At 42.1% G+C, this 23,658-nt stretch overlaps 1 protein-coding gene and 1 pseudogene across 2 annotated transcripts in view; both read left to right on the top strand.

The window, feature by feature from the left end:
* Nucleotides 1-23,658, top strand: part of fbrsl1 (fibrosin-like 1) — a 301,776-nt gene that overhangs the window by 5,121 nt on the left and 272,997 nt on the right. The gene's annotated exons all lie outside the window — the stretch shown is intronic.
* Nucleotides 16,610-23,658, top strand: part of LOC306933661 (E3 ubiquitin-protein ligase TRIM21-like) — a 62,024-nt pseudogene continuing 54,975 nt past the window's right edge. Inside the window, exon 1 of the transcript in view lies at nt 16,610-16,918. The product of the transcript in view is annotated as an E3 ubiquitin-protein ligase TRIM21-like (transcript). The remainder of the gene's footprint in view (nt 16,919-23,658) is intronic.

The raw sequence follows: 23,658 nt of genomic DNA, 5'->3' as shown, positions 1-23,658 counted from the left end.
ACTGATATATCTTATGTGAGACTTTCGTTGTTCGGGTGGGGGGACTACGGTAATTTCCTTTTCTTGTCATTTCTGTATTATTGGACACCACAGGGAAGAGAGACAGAAAAGACAGGGCAAAGAGAGTGGTTATAACATGGGACACGTTATCAGATATGATTGATGGTATCATATTGCGAGCGCTGTGTGTACAATACATTATAAGTGCACTTTGCTGTAAGTTCAGGTTTTTGACTTCATTTGAAGAATGGAAATTTACTAAACTCTTTAAGTTAGAAAATTTGAGGAAATTATGAAACATTTTTCAAAACCTCATCGTAGTGAAGTGACAGTACAGCTGGCCATATGTTGGCTGTGGAGAGTCATATTTATTCATATATTTGTGCATCTTGGGGTACCTATCTACTAGTATGCACAAATAAGTGGAAACGTTTCCATAATATTTGATAGCCTAGGCCTACCGTACTTGGCCGGGATTAGAGAAAAAAAAACATTCCATTCCATTACTTGGAAGTTGTGTAACTGAATTACAGTATTTATCACATTGTCGACATTTCAAAGTATAAAAAGCTCTTTATATTTTGTTGGCATATCATGCTGATTTTCATTCCTGAAAACCTGTCATCGTTATGGAGATCCTACTATAGCTTTTCCCCGACAGCAGCAGCAGGGAAATATTTATATTAAGTCCTTAACACAGCTTAACCCTCTCTGTAGGTATCAAACAGGCAAGCTGATAATAAAATCACACAATTATCCATCTGTCACAATAGTAATAAGATGTGTGATTTGCGTCCCTTGCTGTGCGAGTGACGTGGCCATAGTAAATCCCTCTTTCTCTCTCTCTCTGCCTCTCTTTAATCCAAATCCATCTGTTAATCTGCTTTGCCATGAATTTACAGATTTGTTTGGGGAGATTCTTTATCCTGGCCTGTGATTTCTGTTTAGTTTAATATACACTGACTCCAAATGGTTATTGCATTTGGTTGGTTAGCCTGTGGAGTTCCATTTGTCAAGGACACAGTGCCATTTTGGGCCAAAAATCTATAGAAAATTTACGTCATCTTGTCCCTAACACAAACATTAAATTCCATTAACAATAAAGAGAATTTAATGTTTGTTTTTAGTTCAATGTTTGTTTTAAAAACACCATTGACAATGAAGGGAAAATGTACGTCATCTTGTCCCCAACACAAACATTAAATGCCATTAACAATAAAGATAATTTAATGTTTGTTTTGGCCACCGTTTTACATCACCATTACATCACCTAATCAACATGAGTTAGTCTTTATTATATTAGCGCCCCTCACTTCACATGGGTGTGATTTTTATAGATAGAAACAGCACTTCGCTCACCCACCACCACGGAGGTTGTGGGTTCGATATTCGAATCCACCATGGTGCATCTGACTTTGTAGGACTTCTATGCGCACACAATTGGCCCGTGTTCGGGGGAGGGAAGCTGGGCAGGCAGGGTGATATTGGCCATTGGTCATGTACTCCTACGGGCTGAGACGGCACCTGTCAGATGGGGAGTGTTGGGTGGGAGGACGAAGGGCGAAGGCTGTATGTCTTCCCGTTCCCGGTGAGGTCTCCTGACTGGCAGGTGAGTCAGTTGCATACGACAACAGTGACAACTGGGGGAGGAAGTACTTGGCATAACAACTAAATTGCGGAGAATAATCACACCTGTGTGAAGTGAAGTGCGCTGTTATCATCATACATCATCTCATTCTGGCAATCACAATTTGCGTCCTCACTTTTGTCTTCAATGTTTGTGTTTACACAATGTTTGTGTTTACACAATGTTTGTGTTTGCTCAAACACTCAAAACTGGCCATTCATTGTCAACGGCACACAACACACACACACGCACACGCACACACACAAAGCTGGGCATATTATGGGCTAGCGCCCCTGAAGAAACAGCACTTCAATGGTGCCCTCAACATGTTCTGCCCAGCACCAGCATTTGACTTTCTCCATGAAATCATGACCCAAAGTGTTAGATAACACTATGCTGTCAGCTTTATGACTCTGCGTGTGTGACATTAGTGTGTGTGTGTGCGTACGTGCGCCTGTGTATCTGGGCACAGACTACAGACCCTGCTCTGCAATTCATGGAGCAGGCTCCTTCGTTTCGCTCCATGAACTTAACTTGCTCCATCAAAGTTTAAGACATATTCATAATGACGACAGTGAAACGTTAATCTATGTTCCCCTCTCACCCAGGAAATACCAGAATGTCATTTAACGAGTTAATACTAAATGGATGAAGTCATGATACTTTGCATGAATTAGCAGAATTGTGATGCAATTTGTCCCTTTGTTAAAAACTGAAAATAAGTTGGTATAGTGGAAATGACTCAATAGAAGTTGTGGATTGGTGGCGTAATGACTTTCTTGCATGTCTCTGTTATGCTTGCTCTCTCTCTGTCTCTCTGTGTTTATTTTGTGTGCGTCAGTAGACACTGTGTGTGTGTAAGAGCCAAGGCAGGCATGCACTGCAACAGATCTGTTTCAAATAGGAGAACTTGTAAACTAAAGCATGGGGAGTTTGTTCATGCGGTAACACTGCTATCACATCCTGCGGCGTGTCTGTGATTGGCTATTTCCGCCTGGCGGCACAATCATCCCATATAGCCTTCTGTGAGTTTGGTTCTATGTTAGCATAACGGGACGCATATCCCTTATCTCTGCAATTATACATTATTGTAGTCAAATGACAGAAGTTGAGAATTTTGGTGACTGTGACAAATATTAGTCTCTAGACCTTTATACTGCACAGGCTTTGACTTTGAGAAAATGGGAAATACATATTCAATGTGTCCATGGGATGGAATATATATATATGGTATATGCCACTGAAAATGTATACAACTTTTGTTTCCGGTAAAACGCTAAATCGTTGCTTTGTTTTTGTTGTCTTGTGGCCCCAACTTTAAGTAATCTTACTATTGTGGCCCCCTGCCTAATCTACGGTATTTTAATACCCCTGTGTACTCTCCTCACAGTTGTTGCTGTAGCTGTGTATGAGGTGGTGTTTATCATTTGTTTCTCTCATGCCCAGATATTACTACCTGATGTGAACAGCAAATAGTGACGCTATCTATTGCACCAGCTAAAAAAGGTTTATTTTTGTCAAATACGTTTTTATTAAGAACAGTAGTAAGTACAGTATACATTTTTTTCTTTTTATGAAAAACAAACGAAGGAAGGAAAGAAAAAACAGACAAAAAGAAAACCCTGAGTCCCTCCCACCCATACTGCTCACAGTGCTCAGAATAAAATAGAACCGAATAGAATAAAATAGTTATAGTCATGGAAAACAACATCTGAAATGATGATATACAGTCAACCACATCAGTGGTATCCTGTCCATTAAGTGCTTCTACTCAAATAACGGACAAGGGGCAGTCAAACCTTATCAAATTGTCTCTTTGTTTTTCAAGAAGCAGAAATCATAATGTTAAGGCACAAGGTAAAAAAGACAAGTACAATATCAAGCCATCGGCTCCATTTCTTATGGTATCAAATATAACATTTGTCTGTGGATAATTTGTATCACACATAAACCAAATGTAGTTTATGTGACAGTAGCAATTGCTGTCTGAGAAACACTGAACACCAATCAGAAAGTTTTACAATTCTTAAAGCTTTCTAGTGAAGTTGGTATGAAAACACATTTACACCCATCTGCCTCAAGGCCCATGATTTATTCATTAGCTTCTGTATGGAGACTCAAAGCTATTATTGTTACAGTAACATTCAAACACCACTGTCTTCCCCTGCCAACAGCTGTTGGTTCTGCCAACATTCAGCACTGCTGTGCTGTCAGTGTTCCTACAAATTACGATTCTTGTAATCCACATTTATTCATGTCATTTTACAATTTTATGATATCGGTGTTATTGGATTGAAGTTGTTTTAATTTCAATTTGAGATATCTGTCCAAATCGAGGGAAAGGTATTTATGACAAAACACCAAATCATGGTACTGTAAGTGTTCAATGGATGTGCCAATTGGTCCATGATGACAGAATCCTTTTATTACAAATACTGAATGATAAAAGTTTAATTATTTCCCCCAAAACAGATATACAGTGTAGGCTTTTGGAATTAATACTCAATTAAATTTGTTATGATGACATGATTAGCTGACAAATTACAAAACAGCACAGTACAGTATACATGCTGATGCGCCACATAGATAGAGTTTTATAGATAGATAGAGTTTTTATTAAAGTGTCCTACATCATAAGATGCCCAGCCCGCACGGGCTTACAAGACACTCACACAATTGTACATATATAATGATACATATACACAAATAGACAGTTACTCATGGATACATCGTTCTCCAACGTAACTGCCATGCCTTCTCTATGAATTTTCCAAAAACAAAAACTTCATTACTGAACAACCAATTTAACATAAAACACTCAGACATCCAAAACAGATCTGGGTTCTTATCCTGAATTTTTTCAAATAAAAAGTTTCTTAAATCAATAGAAAACAAAATGAAACTCATCCTCTACAACTCCCAGGTCACAAAGAGCACACAGTCGCTGCTCCTCAGGAATGCCAGTATATCGCCACAAATATCTGGACAGTTTTAACCCATATACTGCCTCCTGCTGGACGCAGAGCCAACCGCAGACTGCTGAGCCGATTTCAATGTAGCACACGCTGGACTAACATCCTGTCTGGGCATCCATCTTTAATGCTAAATAAATAGCGTCAATGCTAGCAAGCTAAAATTAAGCCATCCTTGCTCTAGAAAGCGCCAATGTTTCCATCTAGACCACCGGATAATCAGCAAAGACCTCCGAACAACGCACGTTTGATCCAAACCATGGAGAGCTCCGTAGATTTCGAGTTATTCAGCTTTTTAGTCAGCCTGTATAAAGGAAGGTGAACGGCAGCGCGGTTGCGCAGTCCGGTCTAGGATCGCTAAAGAAGGAAAGGCCAAGCAAAAAGGAAATCAGCGATCCGGTTTGATATCAATAATAAAGCTTATCAGACGGAACATTACGCCAGAAGCAGTTTCTAGTTGGATTCCTTATGACGGAACGTTCCGCCACGAGCAGTTCATTTGTTAAACAGTGTATTCATTCTCCTTCATAAAAAGCTGTTACGTTTGGGTGGTGGGCTGGTGACTGGTTGTGGATTTGATATATTATGCACAGTTGGTGTAGTGTGAACACTCAAAATTAAAATCCCAATAATGGTGACACTGATACAGAAATATATTGACAACTGTGATATATCACATTACATTCACACAGTACTGTTTCCTAGAGTAAAAGAGTCTGACTATGAGTTGTGTATGTATTTATTAAGAGGGCAAAATAAGTTTGAAACCCTTACCCCAGTGTTTCAAGATTGTTTTCCTCTGAGTGGTTCTGACATACAATGGTCAGCAGGGTAGTATATAGCATGGAGACCAGATGAATCTGTCAGTGAAGAAGTCCTCGGCAGATTCGGTCTGGCCCCGCTGGGTTGTGATTGGATTTCCCTGCCCCCCGAAATTGTGGTGCACCAATCAAGGCCCAGAATGCTTTATCACCATCAGGCATTTTTTGAATTCTCCCCTTGGAAATGCAGTTTCCACATAGAGATTCCAGACTAATATCTACGCAGGCTAGGTATTATACACCTAGACATTAAATGTGTTCATTCAAATGCAGATATGTCTATGGTCTAGACATATTGAAAGTAGCACAGAAGATGCTGACACACTCCCAGTTAATGTTGCAGCAACATTGCCCCTCCCCCCTTTCTTTTCTTTTTAGCAGGGACCGCTGCAATCCTTCCTTGCCATTTTCTCCTTACATCGATAGTGATAGCAGCATTGTGTATCATATGCTGTTGCTGACAAACAGCTCCAGGTTTAATTAACAAGACAGCCCCTCCTGAGGCACAGCTGCTCATTGGCTAACACGTCCCAGGGAGAGAGGTTTCCTAATGCCAACAGGACGTCCCCATAGCTACCGAACAGTCACACACTGTGGAGCTTGAAGCATGAACATGCGCTCTCTCTGTCACACACACACACACACACACACACACACACACACACACACACACACGTACAGCACAGTATACACATGCACGTGTGCATTGTGCACAGCTACTGTACGTATACATACAGTACGCATATACATGAGCTAACTTATTGTATGTGCAGACACACACACACACACACACAATACACGCACAGGGATGCTTGGTGCTCTCACACAAATACAATACACATCCCATGCGTTCAGTGTACGCACAGATGCACGTAAATGCATCCACTCATAAATAAATACACACACACATGAGTTACAAATGTACTTGGACTGCTTTTTTCCATCTACACCAAGCCAACGTGTCACGTTGTGAGCTTGTAGATCTGTTTCTTTTTGGTGAGCATAGGGATGCTGGGCTTCAAGTGGTTAACCATTTATTACAACAAATGGAATACACACACACACACACACACACACACACACACACACACACACACACACACACACACACACACACACACACACACACACACAGAGACACTCACAGACACAGTGTAGAACCTCTACAGTGCACCTGTCCAGGATATCGACCAATGACCTAAATATATCCAGCCAAGGAAGTGTGTGTGTGTGTGTGTGTGTGTGTGTGTGTGTGTGTGTGTGTGTGTGTGTGTGTGTGTGTGTGTGTGTGTGTGTGTGTGTGTGTGTGTGTGTGTGTGTGTGTGTGTGTGTGTGTGTGTGTGTGTGTGTGTGTGTGTGTGTGTGTGTGTGTGTGTGTGTGTGTGTGTGTGCGTGCGCGTGCGTGTGCGCGCAGGTTGGGGGTTGGGAAATGCCAGAGTGTATCCCATGAAGGATTATCACAATACTGGAACCGCACCACATGCACTGAGCCTGAAGTGCACACATGTAAAAAGCCCTCAGTGTGGATTTGGTTCAAACCATGCCACCATCTTTCATGCATGTAGCCTATTTTATGCCATCTTTTGTTCAGTTACACATCGTATAGGCATTACAGCTACCAGCACATTGACATCCAGCGTGTCTGCCAGGGAAGTGAAACAGTAGAATAACAATCTACTTGTCTCATATCTCGTGTTTCTTCCCCTGGCTCTTCTCTCTTACATTATTATTCTGAATTCATAACAAAGGTTGGACTTTTGGATCCTGCATATTCCTTACTATGTATTGGCTGTGATGTGGGTGGTCCAAGAATGTCAAGTGAATGAATGAGAGGCTAATTAAGATTCATGCTACATTATGCTTTAGGTAGCTTGATTAATAGGTGTTATTAAGCAATGTTTTGAAATAGACTCTCCATTTGAAAAGTTACTTTGAAATCATTTAAGGATAATAGTTTTTGTCATTCAGCTTATGCCTTTTCTAACCCCTGTAATTTGGGATTGATATGTTGTAATAATCTTGCATTTGGCTATGCATTTTCTATTTTATTTAATGGCTGAAACATTAACAAACAATTAAAGTAAATAACTAAAGGCGTAACTCAACAGTTGCTCATTAACTCATTGACTGCCATTGGTGTATTTTGATGTCAATCCAAACATAGACACACGTCCTCTTCTACCCAAGGTATGTGGTGCTTGCAGCCCAGCATGGTAGCAAGTCTCCATTGACAATATTAATAATCAATTGATAATAATCTGTTTTGGGTACTCAAATCTCCCTGCCATATCGCTCCCTGCGAATGAATGACTAGTGTCTCCTAGCGTGACATATTCAATGTGCAACATATTCTCAGTCTATCGTTGCCGAAAAAATTTGATCTACAAGCTCACAACATGGTGCGAGCAGATGTATCTTCATTTCATTTTAGATGGTGGTCAGTCGGCCACAAACTCACAGTCACAACTGGCCAATAAAAAAGCTCAATAGTGGGTTTGATAAATGCCTGAATCAATAAACAGGATCGATGAGGTGCTCATTATCAATAATAATTAATGAGCTCCATCCCTAGTCTCGTCTCATTCTCATGAAAAGACACATTTTGACCTGGCCTGTTTCTTTGACTCTGAAAATTGGATGATTTCGATTTAACACCCAGCAACTGGTTTTATCAGTTTTGCTCATCAGAGCGCAAAGAGCATCCTTGGGGGATCCGCACGTAATTTCGACGGAGCATTAGTCCGACATGCGTGTGTTGCTCCCGTGCTTGCGTTTATGGTTAGGTTAGGGTTTGAATTTCAAACCTTAGTTTTTGAGAATATGAGCCATGCTTGATAATTCTCACTGAGTCATTTTACAGACCTTTTGAGTGAAGCAATGCTTCAGAACAAAACATGACATGCTTCGATGCTTGGCATAGAAATTAACAAAAAGCATAAAGTCAGTGGTGTGCAGATCTGCTTTCTGTTATCAATATTATGAACATATTACTATAGAGGGTATGCGCGTGACATCATCATCATAACCGGAAGTTTTGCGGGAACGCCTACTGAGTGGCAAAAAATACTTTCTGGCCTTGACAGCCCATACATCCGAACAGAACAGTCCTATCTGATTGCATTAAACGACATTAAATGACGTTAAACTCACTTTGCCACTCACTTTGCCACTCACTTTATGCATGCGCATACCCTCTATTAAATGGGAACATGACACAAAGTACTGCAGCTGGTAAATTCAACAAAGCAAGATTATTAATAGGTTATAACTGTCACAGGTTTTAGATCCATGTTGAAGATCAAACACCAGCCATTGCTTTAATGTGTGTTTTTGTTTACACTGTGTTGTCGCTGTCAGTGACAGCCGTGACTCAGACACAGTCAAAGTATGGAGCATGTCTCGGTGCATGTTTCATAAAGCACTCTCGGTGTGAAAGCAATTAACGCCAACAGTTGTCAACATGCTCCTCTGCTAGCTACAGTAGCAAGTGACGCTTGCTCTGGCGGGAATGGGCTTTATGGGCTGAGCAAAGTTGGCAATAATTTGCACAGAGCTCTTGCTGATCCCATCTAAAATAAGATAGGAAAATGTGATAGCTGTTGCACTCCAGAGATCGCTTGCCTCGGCCTCTCTGTCCCGACAGTATTCTCTTTAATAAGGCTGATTGTTTGTTGATATTCTTTTTATTTGTGTATGTATTCACTTTCACTTGTTGTTTCATAAACATGTATTAATTTGTTTTATGAACACTTTATTTGTAATGATGATGGTGTTTAGCATTTAAAGACAGAAGCAAGAGAAACACAATCAATGAAAGGCGAGTCTGCGGCAAGAAGACAAATCCCATCTGGCCCTCCTAAAAACATCTCACATCTAGCTTTTTCTTATTTTTACTTACTTACCACAAAGTCATAGCTTCAGTTGTGAGATAATCTCTCAAGAACAGATTCCAGAACTGCGCTACAGAATCTGTCGGCAGGGGCATTCAGAACGTGTCATGTATAGGGGATTAGTGGAATGAAAATGCTGGAAGAGGAGGGCTGAGGGTGGACCAAACGGGTCCACCCCCAGAGGTAAATGCAAAGGAAACAAACTGCAGATGGTTGGTCTGATGGGTTCCCAGATTGGTTATGTGATAATGTCTAGGAAAAGTCACTTGCTAGACAGCTGTTTTTCAAATATTACCATAATATAATCTATAGCCTACTGTATTTTTGCATGTCTTGTGAACATTTGCTCTTGCCAGGGTCAAGAGTCAAATATGTTATTATACATACGTAAATAAGGCCGATACGATTACGAGGGTAGAATTATTGGGCTTTGGCTGCCCTCTGAGTGACGTGTAACAGCAAGGCAGGCCGCTAGTGCCCTAGGGTTGAGGCTATGCACGCTGTGGTTGTGGTAAAAATCGCTGTGGTTAGAAATCAATGGATGGTCCTCAAATGTGCATAAGTGATCCTGTGGTTTGTTGCATGATCAGCGCATTGCGTATGTTGCCTATATGCCTCGGGTGTGAACAAAACCAAATAAGGAGTTCAGCATACAGTGTGACAGTGTTGGCACTTGGCAGCCACTTCAATAACCCGCAGCCATGATAACAGAGCTCGGATAAAAGCAGAGTGTTATGCAATGTAGAATCTCTCTTCTCCCCTCTCCTGCGTGAATTCCCATCGCTGTCCCATCGCCTGTCATCCCAGGCGGAAGATGAAGGGGTGGGCACTTTCATTTTTCCACTAAAATGAAAGTGCCTTGTCACCGAAGACTGAACTCATTGTTTGACATCAAACACAGTATTACTGCAGTCAGGAAGCACCAGTCTACAGGGATTTAGTTGGGGACTGTGTTTTTGGGTGACATTGTCGAGGAAATAACTTAACTTGTGAGCCTGAGGTATTAAAAGTACTTGTGTTCTGTGTGTAGCTCACTGTGTCCACTTCAATATAGAAACATATGACTACAGTTTGTTCAGTCAGTTTTTTATCATTTCAATGTTTTAGCTTCTTGCAGCTCTTTGGGTTAAGTTTTTAAATCTGAATCACATGATGTAAACTTCTGTATATGCACAGAAGCTTCATTTTTGGTAGCATTTATTGACATTAGAAATGTTGTTTGTTTCAAAAATGCAGACATGGCTAACAGAGGAAAAGCGGTCGTGTGCATAAGACAATTTGGACAGATGAGCGCACGCTGTATATGACAGCTCTGTTAAGTGCTCTTGGCTTACAAGATCTTATCAGCGGCTAAACGACTTGTGTTGTGGCCCTAGTCTGACAGCGCTCATTATATACATACTCTCTCTCTGTTTGTCACTCTGTCTCTCTAACCCCTTGTCTCCCTGTCTGTCTCTGTTTCTCTATATCTGTGTTTGTCTGTGTGCCGTTGACTCTGTCAGAAAAATGTCCAAGCAAGTCAATGCTGTGGCTGTGTTTGAGTGGTACAAAGATTATATGGGGAAATAACAAGGTTTGTACAGTATAATAGGAGATACAGGCCTATGAAATGCAAACCTGCCAAGCAAGGAATAATGCGACGAATACAGACAATAATTATTATTCCCTCACCCTCCCTCCTTCTCTCTCTTTCACTCCTCTGTCCTCTCTCTTTCTCACATCCCCCTACACCCCCCATCATCTCCTCTGTCCTCTCTCTTTCTCACATCCCCCTACACCCCCCATCATCTCCTCTGTCCTCTCCTCTCTTTCTCACATCCCCCTACACCCCCCCATCATCTCCGTCTTTATCCTTCTTCCATCTCTCTCTGTGTTCTCTCACGGTCTCCATTTTCCTCTTCTCTTATTCATGGAAGGCACGTGGCGGATCTAAGGATGTGTGTTTTTCTTTCACAGGTTGGGTTTGTTTACCTGTAGATCAAAGGCAGAGAAATGCATCTGCTCTTGCGTGCAGGGCTGCACAGCTCATTTCAGATGGGTGGGGTGTGGGGGAGGCACTTTGTCAGGGCATTTGAAACGAGGACACACATACACACACGCACGCACGCACGCATGCACGTGCGCGCACACACACGCACACAAACAGGAAGGCACTGTTACAGCAATTAACCTAGGACCTGGATTGCGATTAGAATCACGCAGTGAGGTGGGTGGGTGGGGAGGATTGGGAAAGGAGTTGTGGGAGAAAATGTAAAAACAAAGAGTTGTATTTTCTTTCTGTGAAACTTGCATAATTATGATGTCATACTCTTTGAATAAAATGTATTAAAAAGGCACACTCAACCATGTACATGCAAACGCACAGACACATGCACACACTGGGATTGACCAGTCTTTCATACCATCCAAAAAAAAACATTAAAGCTGAGCTGTTGGTGTAAGACATTGCCTTAACTACAATACTGTATGTCTAATAAGCAGTTAGCCTACTTAGTCGAGTCTCGCTTTAATAAATGAATGAATGAATAGGAAATAAGTGCCCTTCTTCCGTACACCTTATTGTGTCGCTCCACAACATTGAGCTGAGCAGAGATATTGATCTGGGTGGTGGTAGAGATATTGATCTGGGTGGTGGTACAGTTGGGTGCCACCGATATTGGCCCTTATTATTTGACCCATTTAGGCCTGACCTAAAATTTTTAAAAAATCCTTCTAAATCCTCCAGTTTTCTGAAATAAATATTTTCACGATTTTTCAAAAATAGCAGACCTACAAGCTCGTAGCGCGCCACTCGGTGGCACGCTATGAGCTTGTAGATCTGCTATTTTTCAATAGCTAAATTATAACATAATGTTTAAAACACCAAAAGGGGTTTCCGCCCAAAATGGGTTAACTGTCCTTTTGCGCAGATCACGCAAACCTCAGCAAAAAGAAAAGGACAATATCGATGGCCTCCAACTGTAGGTTGAACCTGGATAATAAACTTTTTTTTGTAGTAATTATCTCAAGTAATCTCAAAATAAAGTTATATCTGGCAATATTTTTGTGACAACATATCTACTCCTATTTAATTGATTTCCTAGGAGACTTATCGAGCAGAAATACAATACAGCATATCAGTTTAATAGAAAGAGCAGTGTCTGTATTTTGACGTATTAAAAAGAACACTGCAGGGATTTCTAAATAATAGGAATGTAGGCCTAACAGAGTCATGCATTTCAGTACAGATCTGTGTAGACCACAATAAGATCAAGACAAGTGCAATATATTCATGAACATTGTTGAGCATTTAAGATCAATAAATCTGTTGAGACAACTGCATATGACGGCAGACTGCCAGAATAAATAAATGAAGAAATCATCTCTTGCCAATGTTTTTGAGTATTTTTACTAACGTTTCAAGAGCCACAGAATATTTAGCTGCACGGCGATCGAGACACAGAGTGTCGCAAAAGACAGAGGAGAGTCTTCATCTGTAAAAAAAAAAGTGTCACCGCTACCCTCCGTCCTTTAGTTATTGGCACTTGAATATAGCGTGTTCTCCCCAAAAATGCAGAAAAAACAAGAAAGCAGCAAATATTTTTTATAAATCCCTTAATATTAGATCGGACGGGGTTGGATTAGTTGTGATGACGTTATTTCCGGCTGTCCACTTCATTGGAAGTCCTAGGATCACTCACAGGTTGGCAAAGAGCTCCCTCTATCCTAAACACTGAAAACACCAACATGCGCCAAAATACGTCAATGGTTCTCTGTGTGTTGGGATTGACATGTGCCATTTTGTGTAGTAGAGTTATGTAGTGCTAAAAAGGACTCGCCTACTGCTATGGAGTTCAAAAGAGACCACATTTTTTTGTGTAAGTCACAACTGCATGGTGGTCATATCGTAAAAACAAAGTGTAGTTTAATGGCCTGGGCTGGCCTAGCGGTCCAGGCTGGTAATCCTGACAGTGTGTTGCGGGTTCAAGTCCCGATCCCGACGACCTTTGCTGCGTGTCTTCCCCCATCTATCGATGAAGGCAAAAAGCCTTATAATAATAATCTTGCGTTTAATCCGCGTGCGTTCTTCAGTTTATTTTCGACCAGTGTCGAGGCAGCTTCAATATAAATAGGACTGCTTGGATCAGAGAATCTCCGTCTCCCTTCCCTGAGGGGTCTCTGACTGACTACTCGAATAATTGATTTTCAGGGTTCAGCCGTGCTAAATGCCCTAATTCCGTGATTCTGCCCAAGCCTATGAGCGAGCGCGCACCCACACACACATACTCTCACACACACACGCATACTCTCACACACACACACACACACACACACACACACACACACACACACACACACACACACACACACACACATATGGGTACACATAGATACCTTCACATAGACACACATTCGCCCACATGCATGTGTACACAGGCACATACATTGCAAACAGACAGAGCTCAATGCCAGTGGCGATTTTTACATCATAAGTCATTATGAGTGTACATTATAAAGTGTATGTTCATCTGAGTGTACATTATGAAGTCTGCTGTGCTGCTGTTAGCAATTACAGTAATCTTCATACTGTAGGTCAGACTGCAGCAGCTGGTGTGCTCTTACTCCAGATTCAAGGTTCAATATTTCATTATTCTTATGTACAGGTACATGAGAGTCAAATTAATTGACATTGTTGTAGCAGTAGTAATACTAATAAACATATACAATACAACAGGGAAATGACGAGGACAAAATTAATAATTATAGAATAAAAAGAATAGCAGCGGTCCTATAGCGCTCAAGGTGCTTGAAGTTACTGTGTGCAAGGTTCTTACTCCAAAGTTATAAACATCTATCTGTGCCAGTGTCCTTGGCAGGCTGCCTCTAACCTCAGACAGGCAGTCTACTGAAAAATAATACTGCTGAATGTTGTGTTATGAATCATTATTCATATGGATACAGCATGTTCTAAATCATTACCACGCTGCATTCCCACATTCTTTTCATTTCATTTTTTCTTCATGTCCTTAATTGTGTGCGACGGTACTGTGGCTCTGTGACAGTACTGCAACTCAGTCATGAGTCATGACTGCCTATTCTTTGAATGATTACAGTAGGTGTCAGAAAGCTGTTCCCTCATGTGCCATGCTGTACTCAATAACACATTACTGAAGAGAGAAACTGGGAAATAGATGAGTGTCTGCAGTATAAAATGGAAAGTTGGAGAGAGAGAGAAATGGAGTCAGAGTGAACACTCAAAAGAGTCTGAGAGAACACGATTGAGATAGATATATAGAATAGATTAAAATAGAGAGAGAGATAGTCAAAGGGAGGGAGAGACAGTAAGGCAGCAAGCAAGTGTAAAGAGAAAGAATTGAAGACGGAGAGTTAGATATGATTGAGGGAGTGAAATGTAGTTAGAGAGTGAGTGACAGAGAGAGATACAGTGAATGTCAGACAGATTGCTCCTTGTGTTTGCGGCTTCTGTCTAATTGCTTCCTGGCAGCAGTAGGTAATTGATGACGATATCCTCATCTTCACAGTAAAGGCAAGTGCTGCCAACCAAACTGAATTTGTACATCTGGTATCCCAATAATCATGACTCTTACTGTCCATGGACAGCATCAGACCATAGTCTATGTCCCATATATTAAACAGCTGTAAGTTTTACAAAGGACTATACATAGCCAGGCGACCCGACCAAGGCTGATCAGACCCCGGCCTGTGTCCAAGTGGCATGCTACAGCCCCCACTGTTTCCTGCAAGACTAAGAGTCAATGGGGAAGATGGCTGTCGAGATGTTGGTGACACTAGAGGCTCCTGGCGCTGTGGGAGTGTCCAGACTTGGCTCCTCCTTCATCTGACCAGAAGTGCAGAATCCTTCTGTGCGTTGCGTCGTTGTTGCCGCTGAACAGCACACATCTCGGCTTCGGTACAACTCAAGCTACAGCCAGCCTCTCGAGCTGCTTAAAGGGTAAGACCACTTTTTTAGAGCTTTGGGTTATTTTCTTACCTTATTATGGGCAAACTAGTCCATTCAATGAATTATTTCGCTCCGTTGTGTTGCAATTTAAGAAATAAAAAATAGGGCCTCATTGACTTCCATTGGGGAAACAGTTCTCAAAGTCACTCTTTTAGCACATAAACAAACAAAACAAAAGCTGATTCTGACAGTTTATGACATCAGGAAAATTCATCGTTTTATTTTCGTCTTTTATTAAGATAGATTTATAAAGTTACTATTTTGGTTGGAGATATACTGAAGCAGTACTGCGGCATTCCCAACTCTCGCGGGGACATCTTGCGAGGTTTCATTTGTAAACAAGTCGCCACGCTGTTTGAGATGCACCCAGCTGCAGCCTCACATACGAGCAGCCCTAGACACTTCTTCTAAAGTGTCTTCTAAAGTGTCTCCCTCAAACACGTCCATTGTGTATGTTTTTAGTGACAAGCGGATGACATCAAATCCATTTGTTTACATCCCCTTCGTGGCTCAACGGCATTCCAATAATACGCTTCAGGAGTGGGTGTACAGTTTTGGTCCAATCAGATCGTTTGTTTGCTTAACAAACGATCGTAGGCGTACCTACCGGATCTTCTTTCTACACAAATTAGTCAAAACAAGACAAGTTGACATTGTTTATTAAAGATAAAACCGCATGAGTTTTCCTGATGTCATAAACTGTCAGAGCTTTTGTTGCGTTCGTTTATGTGCTAAAAGAGTGACTTTGAGAGCTGTTTCCCCGTTACAATGGTAGTCAATGAGACCCTATTTTTAAATTGCTAATAAACACCACAACGGAGCGAAATAATTCATGGAATAGACTAGTTTGCCCATAATAAGGTAAGAAAACAAGCCAAACCTCTAAAAAAGTGGTCTTACCCTTTAAACCCTCCTTGCAGAATTGTTAACATTATTGCCAAAGATGTGTCACCCATGTTTGATTCCTTTACTGTGTTTAACAAAAAGTCCTGTGAAACCAGAAATGTTTCAATGCAATGATATTTACAAATATAACGACAAATACACCGGATGTCATTGAACAGCAGAGACATTTTTCTATTGGAAGTTAGCTGTGCTTTTGATTTAAGTTTAGAGTAAGCTTTCCTTAATAAACAAATAAAATACCAACCATTAGTACAAGTCATTATACATAGGTGTGTTAGCTCATTGTTTTTATATTTGGCAGCTTGGGCCATGTCCACAGGCTGGTGGTCAGAGGCTTGAGGATTATTATGGGGTTGATCAAGTGTAAGGCAAAGCAGCTTGCAACATACTGTTCAATCCAGAAGGAGCGAGTGCATTCTCTGGCAGCGGCAATGAGACGCGGCGCTGCCGGGGGGAGGGACGGCAGCTACCGGGAAGGTGGGTGGATTATGACAGCTCCGTTCTGCGGCAGTGTCGGTCCGTTCTGCGGCAGTGTCGGTCCGTTCTGCGGCAGTGTCGGTCCGTTCTGCGGCAGTGTCGGTCCGTTCTGCGGCAGTGTCGGTCCGTTCTGCGGCAGTGTCGGTCCGTTCTGCGGCAGTGTCGGTCCGTTCTGCGGCCGCCGCTCCAGACACCGTAACAGCCGCGCCGCTGCCGGGGGGAGGGGCGGCATCCACTGCCGCTCGCTCCACGGCAGTGCGTTGGTCCGACATGCGTTGCATCGTGCTTGTGGTTAGGGTTAGGGTTTGGGGTAGGGTGTCGGACTGATGCCGCTGAGAAACACTGCCGCCTGCCGTGGACACTCCGTGGCTGATGCCGCTGCCGGAAAATGCACTCGGTCTCCCTCTCCTCCATTATATGCAGTCGATCTATTTGGAGGAGAAGGTGCTTTTTGTACCCATGATTTTTCCCAGGTGTTATGACAGACTGAAGTGACCAAATGTTGGCTGTGAATAAGTTCATGTGCAGTGTTGCTTATATTCTGTACATTTAGGGCTTGTTTGGATTCAAGCACCGAGACACATGTTGTTTCGAGTGTGTGGGACATCAGAAGCAACTGAAAAATATTTGTGCCCTTGTATTTTATAAATGTGAACTCAAATAAAGAAATTGAAATGTGTTAGAGAGAGAGGGAGAGTTTAGTTAACCTTTCTTATGTGGATTACGCATTTCTGTATTCACATTTCATTGTACATACATTGTTTTGATTGTTTCGTCCCACTTTTGCTTTGGCAATGTAAACATATGTTTTCTCATGCCAATAAAGCCCCTCCATATTTGGGCATGCCTGACACAGAACTCTATATTTATGTACGTCTGTAATCCACGAAATTCGAGAACCGTTCGCCACACCTTCAAATTTGACACACGCGTTCCACACCCCCACAGGGAGACGAGGGAGTGCAGTGCCCGGTGTCGAGTCGGTCATACCCATGGTTGTCCAGAACCGCCACAAAAGGCCTCTGCCCAGGCTCTGGACATGCAGGACCCCTGCCCAGGCTCCATATTTGGAGCTGGCCTGTTCTGACATTACAACACTCCATATTTGGGCATGCCTGACACAGAACTCCATATATAGGAATAGAGGGACACAAATACAAAAAAAAAAACCCCTCCATATATGGGCATAAAAGGGACACAGACAGATGGGTGTAACGGGGACTCTGGCACGGGTACAATGGGTATTGCATAGCTGGGTGGGGCATGGATCTCCAACTTCCCTTGTTACTGACTCGGTGCTCTACAGCCGGGCACCGGTCTAGTAATTTAAATGTGACATAATACAGCAAAATCCCCAAATTATGAGAGTCTTAGTATAAAAATGAATTACCGAATCTGACAGACAAGAAATAAATAACTGTTTGTTTGTCAACAATAATCCAAATGGGAAGTTTATTTCAGCAACTAAAATCGTGGCAGTTTGACATTGATGGACCCATTTCAATCAAATTGAATTGCGTTCTTAATTGCGTTCACAACACGTCATCTTGACGTGGTGTGAGCTTGTAGATCTGCTACTTCCACTACTTTAGTGCAACACTCTTGTATGATAAAGTAAAGTATTAATTTATGAAAAACCATAATATGGAAATATGGAGATACACTGTTTCCGCCCAACAGCATTTATCCATCAAAACATTATTTACCGGTATGTTTATTTGTATTTATTTGCTTGCATTTTGTTTACATGAAATTGATTTGGAAACTATACAATTTCTTACAATATATGGGTCAAAACATTGGTAATCGTGGTTTAGGACTCTCCCAAAACAGCATTGAAATAAAAAATCACACCTGTGTGAACTGAGTGGTGCAACTCCGTGTGGGGGTCCCCGGTGGGTCCCCGGAACTTCCAGACCTACATGAACGTGCCCAGGGCGAGCCGCCCCGCGTCCGAAACGGTTGAGAAATGACAGAGTTACTGTGTGCGGGAATTCGCATTTAGCAGACACCTCTCTCTCTCTGTGTGTGTGTGTGTGTGTGTGTGTGTGTGTGTGTGTGTGTGTGTGTGTGTGTGTGTGTGTGTGTGTGTGTGTGTGTGTGTGTGTGTGTGTGTGTGTGTGTGTGTGTGTGTGTGTGTGTGTGTGTGTGTGTGTGTGTGTGTGTGTGTGTGTGTGTGTGTGTGTGTGTGTGTGTGTGTGTGTGTGTGTGTTGTATGTGTTGATATTGACTTTGAGTGACAGAGGCCAGCCTGTACTGGTGTAGCTATTGTCTGTTGGCAGGGTTGGAAATAGAAAGCTCTGCATAGCATCACAGGGCACCAGTGATGTTCACAAGACAGACAGCTGAGCCCAGCTGAGCTGGACTGCCGTGGCAGAATGTATGGCTGTGTATCTTGATGCAATCAGTGAATAAATAGCTAGGCCTGCAATATGTTATTTTTTTAAAGATGGGGAGAGAGAGAGAGAGAGAGAGAGACTTTCAATCTTGCATTTATATTTTGGGCAGGTCATTAGTAGAAGATGTTACTCTACATGCCATCTACAAATAATAAAATATATAAAAAACAGGTTAATACACATATATTTTCTCCCTTAATGTTTAGTGTTATACAACAACTTATATTTCACCTCCCATTGTAAATGGCAACTTGTAAACAGATATGAGGTAATGGAGCTTTTTATGACCCGCAGAACATGTCTTTCTTTGTAACATCTGTCAGCTATTTCTTCAAGTTCAAATTCAAGAACTTGAAGAAGTGTACAGCCAATAGAGAAACATTTGTGTTACATAAAGGTAAATGTTACCGTTAGCTACATAAAGGTAAATGTTAGCGTTAGCTATAGTAGCAAGGGTTCCAATCTCCCCATCTCAAGGACACTTATTCGGCCTGTAAGCTTCCACAGAGTCAAGGGGTGAAACAACCCTATGACCTTCCGTTCATAGGTCACAGCACTCACTCAAACCACAAGGCCACCCTTGCTGCACAACCCTACCAAGAAGTGAATACATGCAGTTATTTATTGGCATTGCAACCAGATACACGGCAGGAATTCAGCGATAGACAAAAGGGGCAAAGTGAGCTAATGTGTGCTCGGGGGCCCTACGGCGAAACAGCACGCATTGTTCGCTGTTGAAGGCACACAATAGTTTCACTGTTCAAAAAACAGCACAGCTGAAAGCGTGTCAGTGGAGGCGAGGAAGACGGGGAGGGGAAAAGAGGATATAGGGAGCGAGAGAAAACACGCTGCTCCAAAAGTCAACTGTGGTAGCGCTAATAACTGCAGCTCTGCTAACCTGGATGTCATAGGTGAGCGAGGTGTTGTTCCCCTAGCGATGTTCTCTGCTTCTAAGAACAATGTAGAGAGCAGGTCAGGGTTTTGTGTAGTTGGCCTTGCTCTCTCTTTTTGTCTCTGTCCCTCTTTTACCCTCTCCTCCCTTCATTCTCTCTATTCCTTTTCTTCGTCCTCCATTTCTTTTCAAAGTTTATTTTATATTTGTGTGTCTGCGTATAACTTTACTTATTTCTCTGTCTTTGTGACAGTCCATTCAGTTGGGTGACAATATCTAAAATGTATATAGCACTTTTCTAAGTACTCAAAGTACATGGGGGATTACAACTTCATTAGGAGAAAGTATATGAGAAAAACATTTTTATTTCGGTCATTTAAAAGAAAAACAATACAGTTGTTGAGCAATTTACAGTACACTTAGTCAACATGGTGAAGCCTAAGCTTATTTTGCCCACCTTATTACAAGTTTTAAAAGAATATTGATATAATAAATAAAATACCACAGTAGCATATGAACGTACAAAATCTAAAATCAGTCAAACAAGGATAACAAGGGGATAAGGAATATTGAAGAGGACGAGGTGGGTTTTGAGTAGGCATGGCCAGACTAAGCAGTTTTGCAGGATGGAATGGTGTGGGCTTCTTAGATATGGTTGGGGAGTGCATTCCACAGGGAAGGGAGCAGCAACAGAAAAAGCCCTATCACCCCAGGTTCTGTGCTTGCTCCTGGGGACCACCACCAGGAGGGTGATGACCTGAGGCCTGACCTGAGGGAGGGGAGGGTGGAGTACATCAGAGAGGTAGGGCGAGCCAGGTTGTTGAGTGCCTTGTACGTGGTGAGCAGTATTTTGAAGTGGATATGACTGTTATGTGTCGCTGCTGCTAGCAGGACCAATTTATCAGTGACAGCACATCCCCCTGTTGATGATGAGAAGGGGCAGTCTGCTGCAGCTAATGCTACGCTAACAACAGGCTCCTATGTTTTTTGTTTGCCAATGTCACCGCCACACGCAGGATAGGCATAAACTAGCTGGCATTTAGAACCCACAATTTAGCCTACTGATATGTAGTGCAATAATGTGCATAAACATTGAATCTGACTTTTCTTGTGACCACTGCGCTCTGACTTCTGGTGCGTTATCCACTCAAAATAACATAGTGAAGAACAGAGGTGATGGATCGCACACATTGGCAAGAGTACGTTTTAATTATTTTCACCTGTAAAAGTGAAAGCAAATGATAGGCATGCATACTGAATAATCTCACCACGTACTGCCACCATGCCTGTTGAGTTAAGGTTGTATTAAATAACAGAAACTGAGACAGATTACAGTTTACAGAGTGGAAACTGTAAGACAGGTACAATGAACAACCAATAGTAATGGTAACTTAATTTATATGATATGTACTGTAGGTTTGGTCCTTGGAGAAAGAAAACCATTCCTGTGCTCCTACGTGGGGTATTGACAAGATGTTAGAGGAGATATGTGTCATTTTGGCATGGAATGAATATTGACAAAACATCTATGGATCCAGTATGAATTATGATATAAATTGTGCAAATAATAAAATATGTGTTGTGTTGGTTAGCCAGTGAAAGGTCAGAAAACAGACTACGTACAGTACCATGTTTGTTTTACATAGTATAAATGACACTTCAGAATTCTATCAGTTGGAATAAAATCTACAATCTAACTAGAAAAAGTGCCCTTCTGGGCACAGGTCTCCACCAGGGCAGGTCAGGTTGTGGCCTCCTGGTGGTGCTATAATAGGCCAATGTGAAAAGGGTGCCATTTCTTCATACGCCTTTGATGGCAATTGGATGATCTGTGGCATTTTGTTCCAAAAATGTGTTGTTACAAAATCTAAAATCAGTCAAACAAGTGGGGATAAGGAATATTGAAGAGGACGAGGTGGGTTTTGAGTAGGCATGGCCAGACTAAGCAGTTTTGCAGGATGGAATGGTGTGGGCTTCTTAGATATGGTTGGGGAGTGCATTCCACAGGGAAGGGAGCAGCAACAGAAAAAGCCCTATCACCCCAGGTTCTGTGCTTGGTCCTGGGGACCACCAGGAGGGTGATGACCTGAGGCCTGACCTGAGGGAGGGGAGGGTGGAGTACATCAGAGAGGTAGGGCGAGCCAGGTTGTTGAGTGCCTTGTACGTGGTGAGCAGTATTTTGAAGTGGATATGACTGTTATGTGTCGCTGCTGCTAGCAGGACCAATTTATCAGTGACAGCACATCCCCCTGTTGATGATGAGAAGGGGCAGTCTGCTGCAGCTAATGCTACGCTAACAGGCTCCTATGTTTTTTGTTTGCCAATGTCACCTCCACACGCAGGATAGGCATAAACTAGCTGGCATTTAGTACCCACAATTTAGCCTACTGATATGTAGTGCAATAATGTGCATAAACATTGAATCTGACTTTTCTTGTGACCACCGCGCTCTGACTTCTGGTGCGTTATCCACTCAAAATAACATAGTGAAGAACGGAGGTGATGGATCGCACACAGTGGCAAGAGTATGTTTTAATTATTTTTATTTTCTATATACTGTAGTAGAGACAGACGCTTCGGCTATCCAGCCTTCATCAGTGTGAAGTGTAAACATTTAATCTGAAATACTGTCTCCCCCTTTCTTTGTAATTCCTTTCCATTCTGTTTTCTTTCTCTCTCCATCTCTGTTTTGTGTATCATTTGTTTGTATTTCTCATCTTCTGTTTCAGACTTTCTCTGCCTCTGTCAGGGTCTCTTTTTCTTTCTGTATCTCATTGTCCCTCTTCCCCTCTGCCTCCCACTATCTCATTTTCTCTGTCTGTATCTCTCTGTATTCCCTCTATCAGGTTGAAATAGGATACAGTGCAGAGAGCCAGATCTCACCTCCCTGCGGAAGTGAGCTATTTGTCATCTGTGTTTCCCTCCTTCCTGCCTCACATAGATTGCGGGTGTGTGTGTCTGTGAGCGCATGTGTGTGTATTCTGTGAGTCTTTTATCTCTCCACAAACTTTGTATCATTAGCCTACCGGTTTTGAGAATTTGTCTTTTTTCTTTTTTCATGACAACGACCAGAAAATACTGTATAATTCGCTCAATTCAAAACTCTAAATCTAGAAAAGTATAATCTTATTACCATCACCACAAATCAGACATATTTAAAATCCTCTCTTTGCTTTCTCTACCTCTCCCTCCCTCTCTATACCTCTCTTACCTCACGCCATGTCTCCCTTTCACCCCCCTTCCTTCCAAACTGCAATGCCAAATTGTCCTACCACAAATCAATAACAACGCACTGTATGCATTTGAAGATGAAACATCCAATAGTGATGTCTAAGGAGACTTCACAAGCGCTGTCCATTAGTAGCGTCACTGCGAGGTTGTGTCAAGTGCAGGTGAAACCTCGGCGCTAATCACAAAGATGGATACATACATGTTACCACTTGAATTGAAAAGCTTTATGATGAGACTGTACAGCATCTCAACAAAAGCATAAACAGCTGTCCCAGAGCTAGCTAGCTCTAACCACAGACGTGTGAATCCTAGTGATATACAGTACACACACAGACACACACAAGCAGAAAATGCTCTGCATCGCTAGTGGGGCGCTGACTGACAACCCATTGCGACGCATCCATCAGCCTATTCAGGTTCAGAATTGGCCGACTTGTTGCATGAGTGAAATAGGCTCCCTCATTCCCCGTCTTCCTCTCCC

The sequence above is a fragment of the Electrona antarctica genome (assembly GCF_951216825.1).
Source record: "Electrona antarctica genome assembly, chromosome: 12".
NCBI classification, from domain to species: Eukaryota; Metazoa; Chordata; class Actinopteri; order Myctophiformes; family Myctophidae; genus Electrona; species Electrona antarctica.
Note: the sequence above shows the minus strand (reverse complement) of the source record. Positions and strands in the feature narration are given on the sequence as shown.